Below are 14121 nucleotides of genomic sequence, written 5' to 3'. Positions count from 1 at the left end.
ACACAGGTAGACTACATCCTATGTAGAAGAGGCAATCTGAAAGAGATTAGTGACTGTAAAGTGGTAGTGGGAGAGAGTGTAGCCAGACAGCATAGGATGGTGGTGTGTAGGATGTTTGATGGTCTGTAAGAAGAGGTCAAAGATAGAAATTGAGAAGAAAACCAAGTGGTGGAAGCTGAAAAAGGAGGAATGTTGTGAGGAATTTAGACAGAAGTTGAGGCAGGCTCTGGGTGGTCAGGTAGTGCTGCCAGATGACTGGGAAACTACAGCAGAAGTGATCAGGGAGACAGGAAGAAAGGTGCTGGGTGTGTCATCTGGAAGGAGGAAAGAAGATAAGGAGACTTGGTGGTGGAATGAGGAAGTTCAGGAGAGTATTCAGAGGAAGAGGTTAGCCAAGAAGAAGTGGGACATGGACAGGACTGAAGAGAATAGACAGGAATACAAGGAGTTACAGCACAGAGTGAAGAGGGAGGTGTCTAAGGCCAAGCAGAAGGTGTATGATGAGTTGTACACTAGGTTAGACACCAGAGATGGAGAGAAGGACTTGTACAGGTTAACTAGGCAGAGGGATTGAGATGCGAAGGATGTGCGGCAAGTTAGTTATTAAGGATAGAGATGGAAAGGTGCTCACAAGTGAGGAGAGTGTACAGAGGAGATGGAAGGAGTACTTTGAAGAGCTGATGAATGAGGAAAATGAGAGGGGAAAAAGAGTAGAAGGGGTGAACTCTGTGGAGCAGAAAGTAGATAAGATTAGAAAGCATGAAGTCAGGAAGGCTTTGAAGAGGATGAAAAGTGGAAAGGCAGTTGGTCCTGATGACATCCCGGTGGAGGTCTAGAAGTGTCTAGGAGAGGTGGCAGTGGAATTTTTAACGAGTTTGTTTAACAGGGTTTTAGAGAGTGAGAAGATGCCTGAGGAATGGAGAAGAAGTGCATTAGTGCCGATCTTTAAGAATAAGGGTGACGTGCAGAGTTGCAGCAACTATAGGGAGATAAAGTTGATGAGCCATACAATGAAGCTATGGGAAAGAGTAGTAGAAGCTAGGTTAAGGAAGGTAGTGGAAATTTGTGAGCAGCAGTATGGCTTCATGCCCAGAAAGAGCACAACAGATTTAATTTTTGCTCTGAGAATGTTGATGGAGAAGTATAGGGATGGTCAGAGAGAGTTGCACTGTGTGTTTGTAGACTTGGAGAAAGCGTATGACAGGGTGCCAAGAGAAGAGCTGTGGTACTGTATGAGGAAGTCAGGAGTAGCAGAGAAGTATGTCAGAGTGGTGCAGGACATGTATGAGAGGAGCAGGACAGTGGTGAGGTGTGCTGTAGGTCAGACAGAGGAGTTCAGAGTGGAGGTGGGACTGCATCAGGGATCAGCTCTGAGCCCCTCCCTGTTTGCTATGGTGATGGATCAGTTGTCAGAGGAGGTCAGACAGGAGTCTCCTTGGACAATGATGTTTGCAGATAACATTGTGATCTGTAGTGAGAGCAGGGAGCAGGTGGAGGAAAACCTGGAGAGGTGGAGGTTTGCGCTGGAGTGAAGAGGAATGAAAGTCAGTCGTAGTAAGACTGAGTACATGTGTGTGAATGACAGGGAGGGAAGTGGAACAGTAAGATTACAGGGTGAAGAGGTGAAGAAGGTACAGATGTTTTCTTTTTATCTGTTAATTGTGAAGATCTGCTGGCCTCTAGTGGCAAAAAAATCACATTTAAAAAACGAAAAGCCTCCATACGAGGTCTTTTGCTTAACATTTGCACAACGCATGTTTTTAATATTATACAGTAAACCTTTTTGTATTATTGCACATGTATTATTTGGTTTATCTTTGATTATAATATAGTTTATATATATATATATAGTTTATATAGATGTACATGTTGTGTTGTACTTCTTACTACTCTTCCCCACTGCTTCAGTGTTCATACATTTCCATCATCTGTAAAGCTCGCTGGATGAAAATGGGACTGAATTAATAATACACATCCTACCACTGTCAGTATAATTCAAAACAGCCAGCTGTCACCAAACATCAGCGTACATAAAGCATTCATTAAGGTTTAACTATAAAGTGTGTGTGTGTGTGTGTATGTGTGTGTGTGTGTGGATACATACTATATTCATTCAAATTCAATTTTATCGTATAGTGTATTTTATAACAATGGACATTGTCACAAAGCAGCTTTACAGAAATATATACATTCCAGATATAAATGTGAAATTGATATTTATTCCTAATGAGCAAGACAGAGGTCACAGTGGTGAGGAAAAACTGAGGAATAGAAGTGGAACCAGACTCGAAAGGGAACCTCATCCTCATCTGGGTGACACCAGAGAGTGTGATTATAAATAATTCTATTCTATAACTGTGTGCTATATGCTTGAAAAGCGCAATTTTGCAACCGATCAGAAAATTCATTCTAGTTTTGATGAAGACTTGAATGCAAAACTGATTGTGGCAATTGCTGTCCAAAACCATCTTCATGGTTTCTAAGTGGTAAAATCCACAGTAAACTCATGTATCCTTTTCAGTTCATTGTCTGCAGCAGCAAGTGATTTCCAAGTGTTATGAATTCATCCAGAAGTAGTGAAACAGGCAGATCCAGACAGCAGAAGGGTCAGGATCACTGGGATCTGAGAGAGAGAGAGAGAGAGAGAGAGGGAGAGAGAGAGAGAGAGAGAGACATTAGTCATGCTCATTGTCACGTAATGGTTAAGGTAATTTTCACTGTGTGCACTTATGTGTTTGATTTGTTTTCTACATGCGTATATAGAAAATTACAATGCAATAGAAGTGTAAAACAGAAACATCAGACAGAACTCAATCTAGCACCGGTGAGTGTAGAAGGGAATTTCAATCACTGAGAACAGAACACTGAAACACTAGTGAGAATTAGACCTCATGCTGATTCACACTGACCCCTTGCTGGACCCCTGCAGTTTCCTTATCAAGCCAATATGTCTGTTGGCAATGCACACAGCATGGGGTTACATTATCTTCTCCAACACCTTGACTGTCCATGGACTTGTGCTAGGATTTCTTTTTGTTCTAGACAGTGTTCAACACTTCCTTTTCAGATCTGCTCCATTCCAGATTCTGCCAGGTCATCAAGCCAGTGTCCGTTTGTCAGTGCATTAGCAACTTTCTCACTTTTAATGAGTTGTGTCAATGGTGTCACCAAAACCCAGTGTGTGAAACCCACTAAATTCTCCTGCTTGATTATACAGCAGCCATTAATGGAAAACTGATGCTCTGAAACATAAAAGCAAAAGCTTCTTTTCTCGCTCACTCATATTAATGAGTAATCCAACACAGAATTATGAACAAGACTCGGCTCAGCTAGTAATCGATCTACTAGATGATTTATACCATACCACTGATGATGCTATTAGCAAGAAAGCTGAAGCTTTTGAAGCTGAGGAAAGTGTACAAGACTAAATCCATGCTGCGTCGATCTCTTTAGGTAGATTGAAAAGATTGCTAAATCACACTGGCACACTATTAGCAGGTGATCACACAGCATTGTGGCAAAATTAAACGCAGTAAAGCTAAATTGTACCCACACTCAAACTGCCCAGGGGAAAAAATCCTTTAACTTCAGTATAGTTCTAGTTAAAAGTAATAATATCATCTAGGTGACAAAATGCACAAAGTTTGAACCAAAGACAACAACTGGAATTGCAGTAAAACACCAGTCAAATACAATGCAGCCCAAATCAGATGCATATTTAATTACAGTCAATCCAATAACTGTTGACCCATGTGATTTGGAATACTTTGAGAATTCGTGATGTGTCAAAACATACTTATTTTTTTTCTCCATGTTACATATTGCCCCAGGGTTCACCGTATTACTTGTTATTGCTTGTATTTTAATGACTACGTCCCTAATCTTAAACTCCTGAAGTGCGCTGATGCCACCACAGTCTTTTCATTAGTGTCAGTATTCAAACAGGAGGTTAAACAGCTAGCACTCTGATGCAGCCATTGAAACCTAGACTGGAATACACTACCAGTCAAAAGTTTGGACACATCTTCTAATTCCATGGTCTTTCCTAATGTTTATTTCTTTCTACATTGTAAAACAATGCTGAAGGCGGCCGAAATCCACAATAATCTCGTTTGAATAGTTGATATTGAGATATGTCTGCTACTGATGCTCTGTAAAGCCTTCATAACGGCTCTAATCTGAGGTGCTGTTAATTGGTGATTTCTGAGGCTGGTCACTCTAAATGAACTTCTCCTCTGCAGCAGAGGTCACTTTTGGTCTTGCTTTACTGGGATGGTCTTCATGTGAGCCAGTTTCATCATGGTGCTTGATGGGTTTTGCAAATGGACTTGACAATACTTGTCTTGCAAGAACTATTCCAGAACACCTGACCTTCGTGTCTTAACAACTGACTGTTTTTTGTTGTCATTACATATGGATTACTTAAGTCCATGTGTGTTATTTCATAGTTTTGAAATCTCCAGTATTGTTCTAGAATGTAGAAAATAAATCCCTAAACAAAAAACATTGATTAAAAGGTGTGTCCAAACTTTTGACTGGTAGTGTACATGCAAGACCAGGGACTACAGGTCCCTCATCACCGCCCCCACTCGACATATTTAACTGATTCGAATTAGCCCCTCAATTTCCTGGGAACTGCTATATCCTTGTAGCTGAAGAAAGGTGCAAAAAATTGAATGTGTTGCTAGAACAGTCCAGCAGAGGACATACTTCCTTCACTAACATACAGCTGTATATGTCTAACCAGCTCCAGGAGCAATCACTGATTCTGTCCTCGAGCCACCTACAGAAAATGACATATGCTTGGAACACACTGCGACACACTGTCAATTCAGCAGAGTTGATTTTTAAAAAATGTGACCAGTTTCTAGGGCCAGTTTACCTTTAGAGGCAGGAAACAGGTAGTAAACCTGGCCACTAATTTCCTCCAACAGGGGCATTAGATGAAAGTACACCAGAACCAAAATATCTTCTATATTCAATTAATGACAGCAGTTTTACTAACAGCGCTATATTCATGATATGTAGAATGCACCTGCTGTACTCAACACTTGTGTGTGTATTATCACTACTGTTCCTATCTTCCTTTATATGTTGTTCATACAGGCAGGGCCGATTCTGTGCTGTTTCTTTGCATTGTCTAATGCGATGTTGATTGATGATGCTCTCTGATTTGTGCTCACTGTTTAGCCACTGGTGAAAGTGAAACTGAGTTTTATTTTAGAATCAAGTCCTGCCTCTCATTTGAGGCTAAAAAGTGGCTCATTACTGTCACTTTTATGTCTGTGCAGAACTATGGTGATGTGATATATATGCATACAGCATCTTAATAGATTTTAAAGCCCTCACTCATCATCGTGTGTTGTATGCTCCAGCTCATGGATGGTCCATCCACAGACCGTCCATGGCATATCCTGATTTATAAATCTTTCCTGGGTCTGTTCCTTCATATCGTCAAACTGTAGAAAACCTGCAGGTAGCTACAGTTTTCCCTTTTAGGAATTCTTCTTACTGTTTGTTCCACTGGTGCACACTAAACTGCGAAAGACGCCATTTAATGTGCTGCTCCCACTGCCTGGAATAAATTGCAAAATGAGCTGAATCTTAAGGAGCTTATCTCACTGGATGCTGTTAAAGTGATTTTAAATGGCTTGGGGACAAAACCATCTAGCTGTAAGTGTTTTACCTGATTCAGTTTTGTACAGATATTGATCCTTTTCCCATTATTCATTTTATTATATTGTAATTTGATTTAATTTCATGATATTTGTATGCTTGTTTGTATATATGTGCTTTCCCTGGTAAAATAAAGGCTTAAAAAATCTTTCATAACCTCTCAATTTGCAGACCACAAGGGGGCCCACTGCAAAAGCCTGCAAGTCTAAACCATGGTAAGAAATATGAGTTAACAGGACGTTTTGGACAAAAGTCACCTGTGTAAATGGCTCTGAGGATGTACGATGTGAAACCAGTAAAGATTTGATATAATTCATAGTGTGATATCGTCTGCAAATCAATAACAACAACTTATGACACAAAAACTTAACACACATAATGTTCTGTCCTTTGTTGTTTCACACCACCAGGATTGGGGTTTGAGTCCTACCTCTACCCTGTGCATATGGACTTTGCAGGTTCTTCCTGTGATGCAGGGGTTTCCTTCAAGTACTCCAGTTTCCTCTTCCAGTCCAAAGACACGTGTTGTAGGCTGACTGGTATCTCTAAATTGTCTGTAGTATGTGTGTGACTGTGCCCTGTGATAGACTCTACGGTGTCCCCTTGCTTGTGATCCATGTCCACTGAGATAGACTTCAGAGTTCCTGTGACCCCATGTAGAATAAGTGGTACCAAAAAGGGATGGATTGCTGTTGAGTGTTTAGCCAGTAGGAAGGATATGTACATTCTGACAAAATAATCATTCTCATTCTCCGTTTAGTTTTTCCTAGTAATTACTGTTACAGTTAGAGAGTCTATATACTTTTATGTGAAAGTGTGTTTGGCCAATTAACCCCTTTTTATTCTGACTCAATCACTACTGCAGAAACACTGCTAAATTGAGAGAGCTGACATGTGAGAGCTTGGAAAGAGCAGCAGTGTCCCAGTGGTTGAGACTCTGGCCTACTGATCAGAAGGTTGTGAGTCTAAATCCCTGTGCCACCAAGCTGTTGCTGTCTGTCCCTTGAGCAATATCCTCAAGCCTCATATGTTCAGTTTGATCATATATTGCTTTGGCTAAAAGTCTCTGCCACATGAAAAATGGAAGGGAAAACACTAAAAAGGGATGAAAACATCCTGATTACTGTGTGTTCTCCAAATTGCACTGCTACTGTGATTGAATGTGTGTGTGTATAGATGTGTGTGTATGCATATATTTGTATTCAGTATGTTAAATATAAGTGGTATTGCCATAGCTATAAGCACAGTGTTGGCTGATTGGAATATCAATGCAGTTTAGCCCACAGCTTTCTCAAACAAATTAAAATAAAAATGCTCCCTCATTACCATGTGGAATATGGTATTGGGGCTAGATGTGGGGTATAGCGAGGGACATCAAACTATATTTGTATATACTGTAGTATTGAATTTATTTATTTGATCCAATTGATTTATTTCACATATTTTCATTCATTTAATCTTATCTTTACTGACTCTGTGGTGGATCCAGAGCTTATTCCAGGAACTCAGGACACAAAGCAGGAACACATTCTGGCCAATTCTCCTACCAGCATGCTTTTGGAAAGTGGAAGGAAACCAAAGAACCCAAAGGCAACCAACATGGGCACACAGAGAAAATGAGAAATGCCACACAGACAGAAACAGGAAGCTAAGAAATGAACCCCAGTCTCTATAACATTACATAAACTACCTGAAAGCCCTCTTTACAACATGGTTATTTCACACATCCTCTCTGAAAGAGTCTCAAGCCTCTGTCCCTCTCAGTTTAGCTGAATATCTCAAGCATTTCTTTGTGTCACAGTTTTATTGACAGCAAGGCCAGATAAATAAAACACACTGGGAGCAATGTGTCATGATTAGTCAAGTAATCAATACAATGTCATATAAGATATACTGATCCTGGAAATAAAAAGGTCTTTACTGTGCATAAGACATGTTACCAAATATGGATACATTATTGAGAATGAATGCATTTCTGCTATGTTTCAACCTGGAATTCTCTAAAGAAGTGCTTTTATTTATTATGCCTTTTCATATAGTCCATAAAGACCATGCCCAGTAATCATTTCATCGATTCTTAAGAGATTCAATTTGTTCAAAATCCCTATATGAATCTTCCAGCAGACAATAGTGCACTAATAAACCATGAAACATAAAACATGATAAGCTGGAGTGTGGGAAAAAACAATCAGTTTATTTTGCAGATATTAATAGAAGTAAATTAATAAACCTACGCTACTAGATATTTCAGGACCTCTGTGACAACCGACAATATGTTGTTTACAGCATGACAAATATCCTATGAATTTGTGTTTGAAGAAATTATTATTCATTTATCGTCTGCAGTTCCATCAGTTAAAACACAGTGGCAAAGGTTATAGTTTCTGGTCATTTTTTTGTTGAGGAATCGGTTATTCCACAGGTAAGTCATTAAGAGCCACCTGTTCACTGTGAGGTACAGAGTGGGTGATGACAGCTTGTCAGGGGTCAAGGCTTTAATTACCAAACCTGGTATTAATTATAGTCTATGACACTCACACACACAATCGGCTCCTTTGTACTGTTACTGAGCTCTGACCATGTAAATGTATGAAACCATTGTAAGCATATGGAATAATTAGCATCTTTTTTTGTACCTATATATGTATGTGAACTGCTTGTTCTTGCATATTCTCATTGCTGCTGTTGTTTGTTAGTACATGATAATACCATGATTATAATTATAATGATCGTAATTATAATTACGATCATTATCATTATAATGTGAGGATTGTTCTTTTATGGTATGTGTTTTTCAATAACGTGCATTCAACTTCCTGTTTCTAAAATGCGGAGAGTTTTTAAATATTTTTCCAAACATTTGCATCTATGACGTTCCTAAATCTTTGAGGTATCAGACAAGGCTAATCTCCCTCTTTATAGTAGCTCGCAGTCTGTAAGTGTGAGCAGAATCACTAGATATAATCTCCATAAAGCAGATGTGTCTGTGATTTAACGCTAGCAGATGTTTCCTTAATGTCAGATAGAGGTATATTTCACTAACAGACAAACCAACTTCTTTTATTATCAGTGCCAGTGACATGAAACATCATTTTTTTTTATCATTAAAAAGATTAAGTGTATTGTAATCGAATACATGGAACACATGCAGTATACTGCCTTCATGCTTGTTGTCACATGAACCATCCATTTCAAAGCAACTGAAGCAGTACAGAAAATCATATAATCGTATAATAAAATGACCGTAATCTCATTTGTAACATCAGCTTCACAGCAATTTTCAGTAGTACTCAGGGAAAAAATGTTCATTATATACCCATTATTATTGGCTTTCTGAGGAAATTGTATCTTTATCTATGTATCTATCTGTCAAACATGAAGGATGCTGCCAAAAACAAATTGCATGCTTTCCACTCAGATGTTGCACTGCACTATTTATAAAGGATCAGATTGTTTTATGCCAGAATTAAGAACACGTCTGTGTGACTCATAGAGATGTATCTCTCATTACACACATGTACAGTATATCTAAACAATCCTTATACAATTATTACACAAGGACTAATTAACCCTTGAAATGTATAGATTTATGTATTTGAACATTAAAAAAAGGCTGTGTTGGATTTATATAATTTGTAAAGGATACGTTAGAGCCTTAAGGTTTTAACATTTATTTTCCTTTCTTTTGTGACATATATGCAACAAAACACAAATAAAGTTCAATTCTAATATATTATTGACATTTGTTGAATTGTTTGTATAAAATTTTAAATCGCCCAATGTGTGCTGGGATAGGCTCCAGCAAATCCCTGTAACGCTAATTAGGAATAAAGACATATGGATGGATAGACAATGGATGGATGATATTTGATATCACAGCGCTACTGAATCCTCGATTCTGATTGGTCAGATGGTGTTGATTAATTTTCTGTAACCGTAGTCCAGGTCTCAGGTAAATATTTGTGCACATGTTCTGATACGTTTCTATGGTAGCAACTTACATAGGGCTTATAAGGTGGATGCGCTATAGATTTAAAAAGGTGTGTAACTGTTGATGTGGTGATGTTTTCTGTGAGAACACATTCCTTTACCATTTTTGAGAGGAGTCTCCAGGTTCAGTGCTGCATCCCAGTCAGAGAGAAAGCTGTAAGTTTTTTTTGACATAAGCAAGTTGTCATGTTTTGTAGGGATGCAGCCAGTCAGACCCAGGATGAAAAGAAGTCTTCAGGTAACACATTTCTTTGTCTTATTACCTTCAACAGGGCTAGTGACTGGACAGCTGTTTGTAGCTGTTATGTAATGGAATGTGGAACTTGTTTCATGGCATTCCACAAAGTTAAAAGTTTTTATGAATGAATCAAATATATATATATATATATATATATATATATATATATATATATATATATATATATATATATATATATATATAAATCATTAATAAATGAAACAATTGCAATTGTTGGTGAATATTTACTGTACTGCTTATCGTACACAGGGTCACAGAGATCCTGGAGCCTTTTCCAGTGGCCTCTGGGCACAAGGCTGGGGGACAACCTGGATGGGGTGTCAATCCATTACAGGGCACAATTACACACACACACTCACACTGCCGTTCATACACTAAATTTGAAGACGGCAATCATCCTACATCTCATGTTCAGAAGAATCTTCAAGGGGAGTACTGTACATGCAGACTCCACACACATGGTCAACTGAACACCTAGACCTGGAGGTATGTATCTACAGCTGCAGTCGATTTAGATCGGAACGATTAAAACGAGTCTGCGGTACTAGAAGCCGTGAAGCCATTCATGATGCAAAATTATAAGATGAGTCTCTACGCTACAGCAAGATTGTTAGCCACGTTAGTTTTGGGGTTTTTCTTTAACTACAGTGCTGTCAAGTTCTCCATTCTGATTGCTCAGAGGGCAATGTTGAATTTTCCTGAACAACAGCTCTGATATTATTTTTAGCTTATATAAATGCGCTTGTTCTACTACATTATCGTTCCTATAGTAACTGTACAGGGGCAAATGATAAGCACTAAGCCACCGTGCCTTGCTCCGTTATTGTTAAGAAATCGTACTATGTACTGTAGAATATCAATCTGTAAGCACAGTGAAAAATTGCAAAGGTACATAGAATTGAATTCTTAAATTAAGTATCAATGTTTAGAAATGTCAAGAAGGCATGCATCTAAAATATTTGTATGTATGTATGTGTAATATGCTGATATGAGTGTGTTTAGTGGGATATTATTGCTATTATGGATTGTTAGACACAGATATATACAAACTAATCAAGGAGTATGATTTTTGTGTGGGACTGGGTTTAAAAATACTACCGGATGTTCATCTCTCTCCCTGTTTCTTTCTGTACATGTGTTCTCTCTCTCTACTCCCTGCTGCTCTCCACCCAGTCCATCTTTTTTATCTTGGTTCTTTTTTAACCAAAACCGCCTCCATTTCCTCTCCCTACCTGCCTGACAGCCTGGTGTGTGTGCAGCATGGCAGGCAGAGATAAAGTGTGAAAAACAGAAGGTCCATCTCTGCCAACATCACTGCACTTTTTTCCTGGGAGAGAGTTAACAAATGGCGGTGTTTATCGACTCAAATGCTTTGTAAGATGCTTATCTATGGGCTGTTAACCCTAAACTATTCTGCTGGAGTTATTTTAGAATTGACTGATCAGTCAACCCTAATCTCTGTCTTTACAGATAAAGAGATAAGTAGAAGGCCACAGGGTTTACATTTCCCCTTTGGCTTGGTCTTTTTTTAAACACGCAGAATGCACGTGTCTGGGCCAAAGCATTCTGTCTGCATTTGTTATAGAGCGTGAATTTATTGAGATTAAATCTGGCATGCAGTAATCAACTGGAGCCTTGAAAAATGAGATTACGCCCAAAGCTCAATACACAGCTGATGTTTAGCACAAATCAATATTCTTGAATGAAGGGCATTAATGTGGTCAGACAGGGAAATAGTTTTATTAATCAGATGCTCAATACTCCTGAGCATATCGTGTGAACATTCTTCTGTAATACAGGAGCTCTCGAATGAAGTGTTTAATTAATTTTTCAGTGTCGTTACAGCAGTAGAAATCATAATCAAGCATCCCAGAAGTATATTATTATGCATTTTGTTATATATTTCTGTATTTTTAAATTTGACAATGTGTTGACTGGCCACTTAAATTAAATGGGTTTTATTTAAAGCTTACTAACTCAAACCAGGGCTGCAGTCATGACCATCGATGTCAAAAACATGGGCTAGAGGAGATCGAGTCAAGACAGAGTCATAAGGGGGTTGAGATCAAATCTTGACTGAGTCTGAGTCAAGATGCAGACAGAAAATCATTCAATCCTTTTTGAGGCAAAGTAGTTACCTTCATTTGCTCATTGTGCTTAGGTGTAACCTGTTTTCTACTGCATCTGCCAAATTCAGTAAATTCTAGAGCGCATGCAAAAGACAGGACTTCTGTTTTTAAAAAATCTCTATTAAGACAAAACTTAAACAGTATCATTCAGTATTTAAGTGTCTGAGATTGAGACATAGTCTTAGTATAAATGCCAGTGAACCAAAGACAAGCACAAAACAATACATAAAGTATCTTGAGGCATCTTGAGGTTGTCCTATAAATAACGTCAACATGGACGTCTTGTGTTCTGTGGAAGAAAAGGTCAGGAATATAAAACGCTGTAGCGCTAAAAATAAATAAATAAATAAATAAATAAATAAATAAATAAATAAATAAATAAATAAATAAATAAATAAATAACCAAAATATAACGTTCCATTTGAATAATGAGCCTAATAGAGAAATAGTTGGATTATTTCCATACAACATTTGAATACTGAGGGGGTCAGTGGGATTTATTTAACAGTCGAAGAAAAACTCTTACTGCATTAAAACTCCTGTGTTGTAGGAAATGCTGGAACAGCTGCACTTGCCTCCTGAAAAGCTGCAAAATAAAACAATAGAGAATATTTCATGGATGCAGGCTTTAGCCTTAAGCCATGATATGATTAATGCGTGTATCCTGTGTGTGTGTGTGTGTGTGTGTGTGTGTGTGTGCGCGTGCACCAGATGAAACTGCTAAGATAAGTTTATTTATTTATTTGTGTTAATCAGAGTAAGATGCGAGACTAATCAGTGCACCGCAACACTCTACTAAACCTCTTGCTAATAGTGAATCTTGTATGAGGTGCGATTTCATAAGTGCACATTGATTATTCATTACTTTTGTTGTATTTGAGATACATTTGCATATTTAATCATCATTCATTGTAGGGTATTTTCTCCCTCACCACCCTGCACTTCCCCAAAAACAAATCAAAATTCAGTATTTCCGAATGTTTCATTTGATTATGAGATAAAAAAAAGCACCAGCTGCAACAGAGCCTGTATTTGCATTTTAAACATACTTTATTGCTTCAAGCATTTTGTGCTGTTTTGCTTTTTGGAATAAGGAGACAGTGGGTCACATTTGCATTTACTTATCACAGTCAAATTTAATTACAACACGTACTGTGCCCTGATGTTTACCTTTTCTTATTATAATCCATAAAGAGACTCGAACATCATTTTACTCAGTTACTCACAGGAGCTTTGTGCTAGACTTTCTGCTAATGCTCTACTGCATCAGTTATAAATACTTCCTGTCTGAGCGTGTCTGTACAGTATATGTGGTATTTAGGATATGTGTAAGCATTTTTTTTTTATACTGCAAGAACATCGCTAATACACAAATCACTAATAACTAGTTATGTGCTATACAGCTATAAACTAATAAATCAAGGATTTTTTTGTTAATTATTCAACCTATTTTTATCCGCTATTTATTACTTATAGAAGTTGTGAGTTTGAATCCCAGTATTGTCAAGCATCAGATGAAACTGAATATGAATGTAAATGTAAAAATATTAGGCCATGCACAGATATCTCTTAGAACAGTCTGATCAGTGAATTCAGCTGCATTTAAAGCTTTTTAGTCAAATTTCTCCACAGAAATAACCAAACATGCCTTTCATTTCAAATACCTCAGACTACAAGTTCCAACTTCTGGTTATCAAGTACCCCATGAACATTTTGTTTAAGATCAACATTTTTATTCAAGATTAGTTTCACATCAAGGACATATCATAATTCACAGTTTAAAGGAACTATGTACAAATAGATGCCACAAACCGTCCACTTGTACTAAAGGAGAGGATGAAAAGAAAAAGGAGAGAAATATATCAAATAAGCATAGTAAAAATGTCTAGTCTATCTAGCACCATCACTGCAGTATTTGTCCAACTCTGAATAGTTTTGTCCTTTGTGCCACTTTGGCAGTGGTATTTTCCAGCAAGGCAATGTCCCCCATGAACATTTTAACATACAGTATTTCCTGTTCTAACTCATAAAGGTCTGTCAGATGATTTGCTGAATAAGTTTTGTTGT

Source organism: Hemibagrus wyckioides, linkage group LG06 (assembly GCF_019097595.1).
Source record: "Hemibagrus wyckioides isolate EC202008001 linkage group LG06, SWU_Hwy_1.0, whole genome shotgun sequence".
Classification (NCBI taxonomy): domain Eukaryota; kingdom Metazoa; phylum Chordata; class Actinopteri; order Siluriformes; family Bagridae; genus Hemibagrus; species Hemibagrus wyckioides.
Note: the sequence above shows the minus strand (reverse complement) of the source record.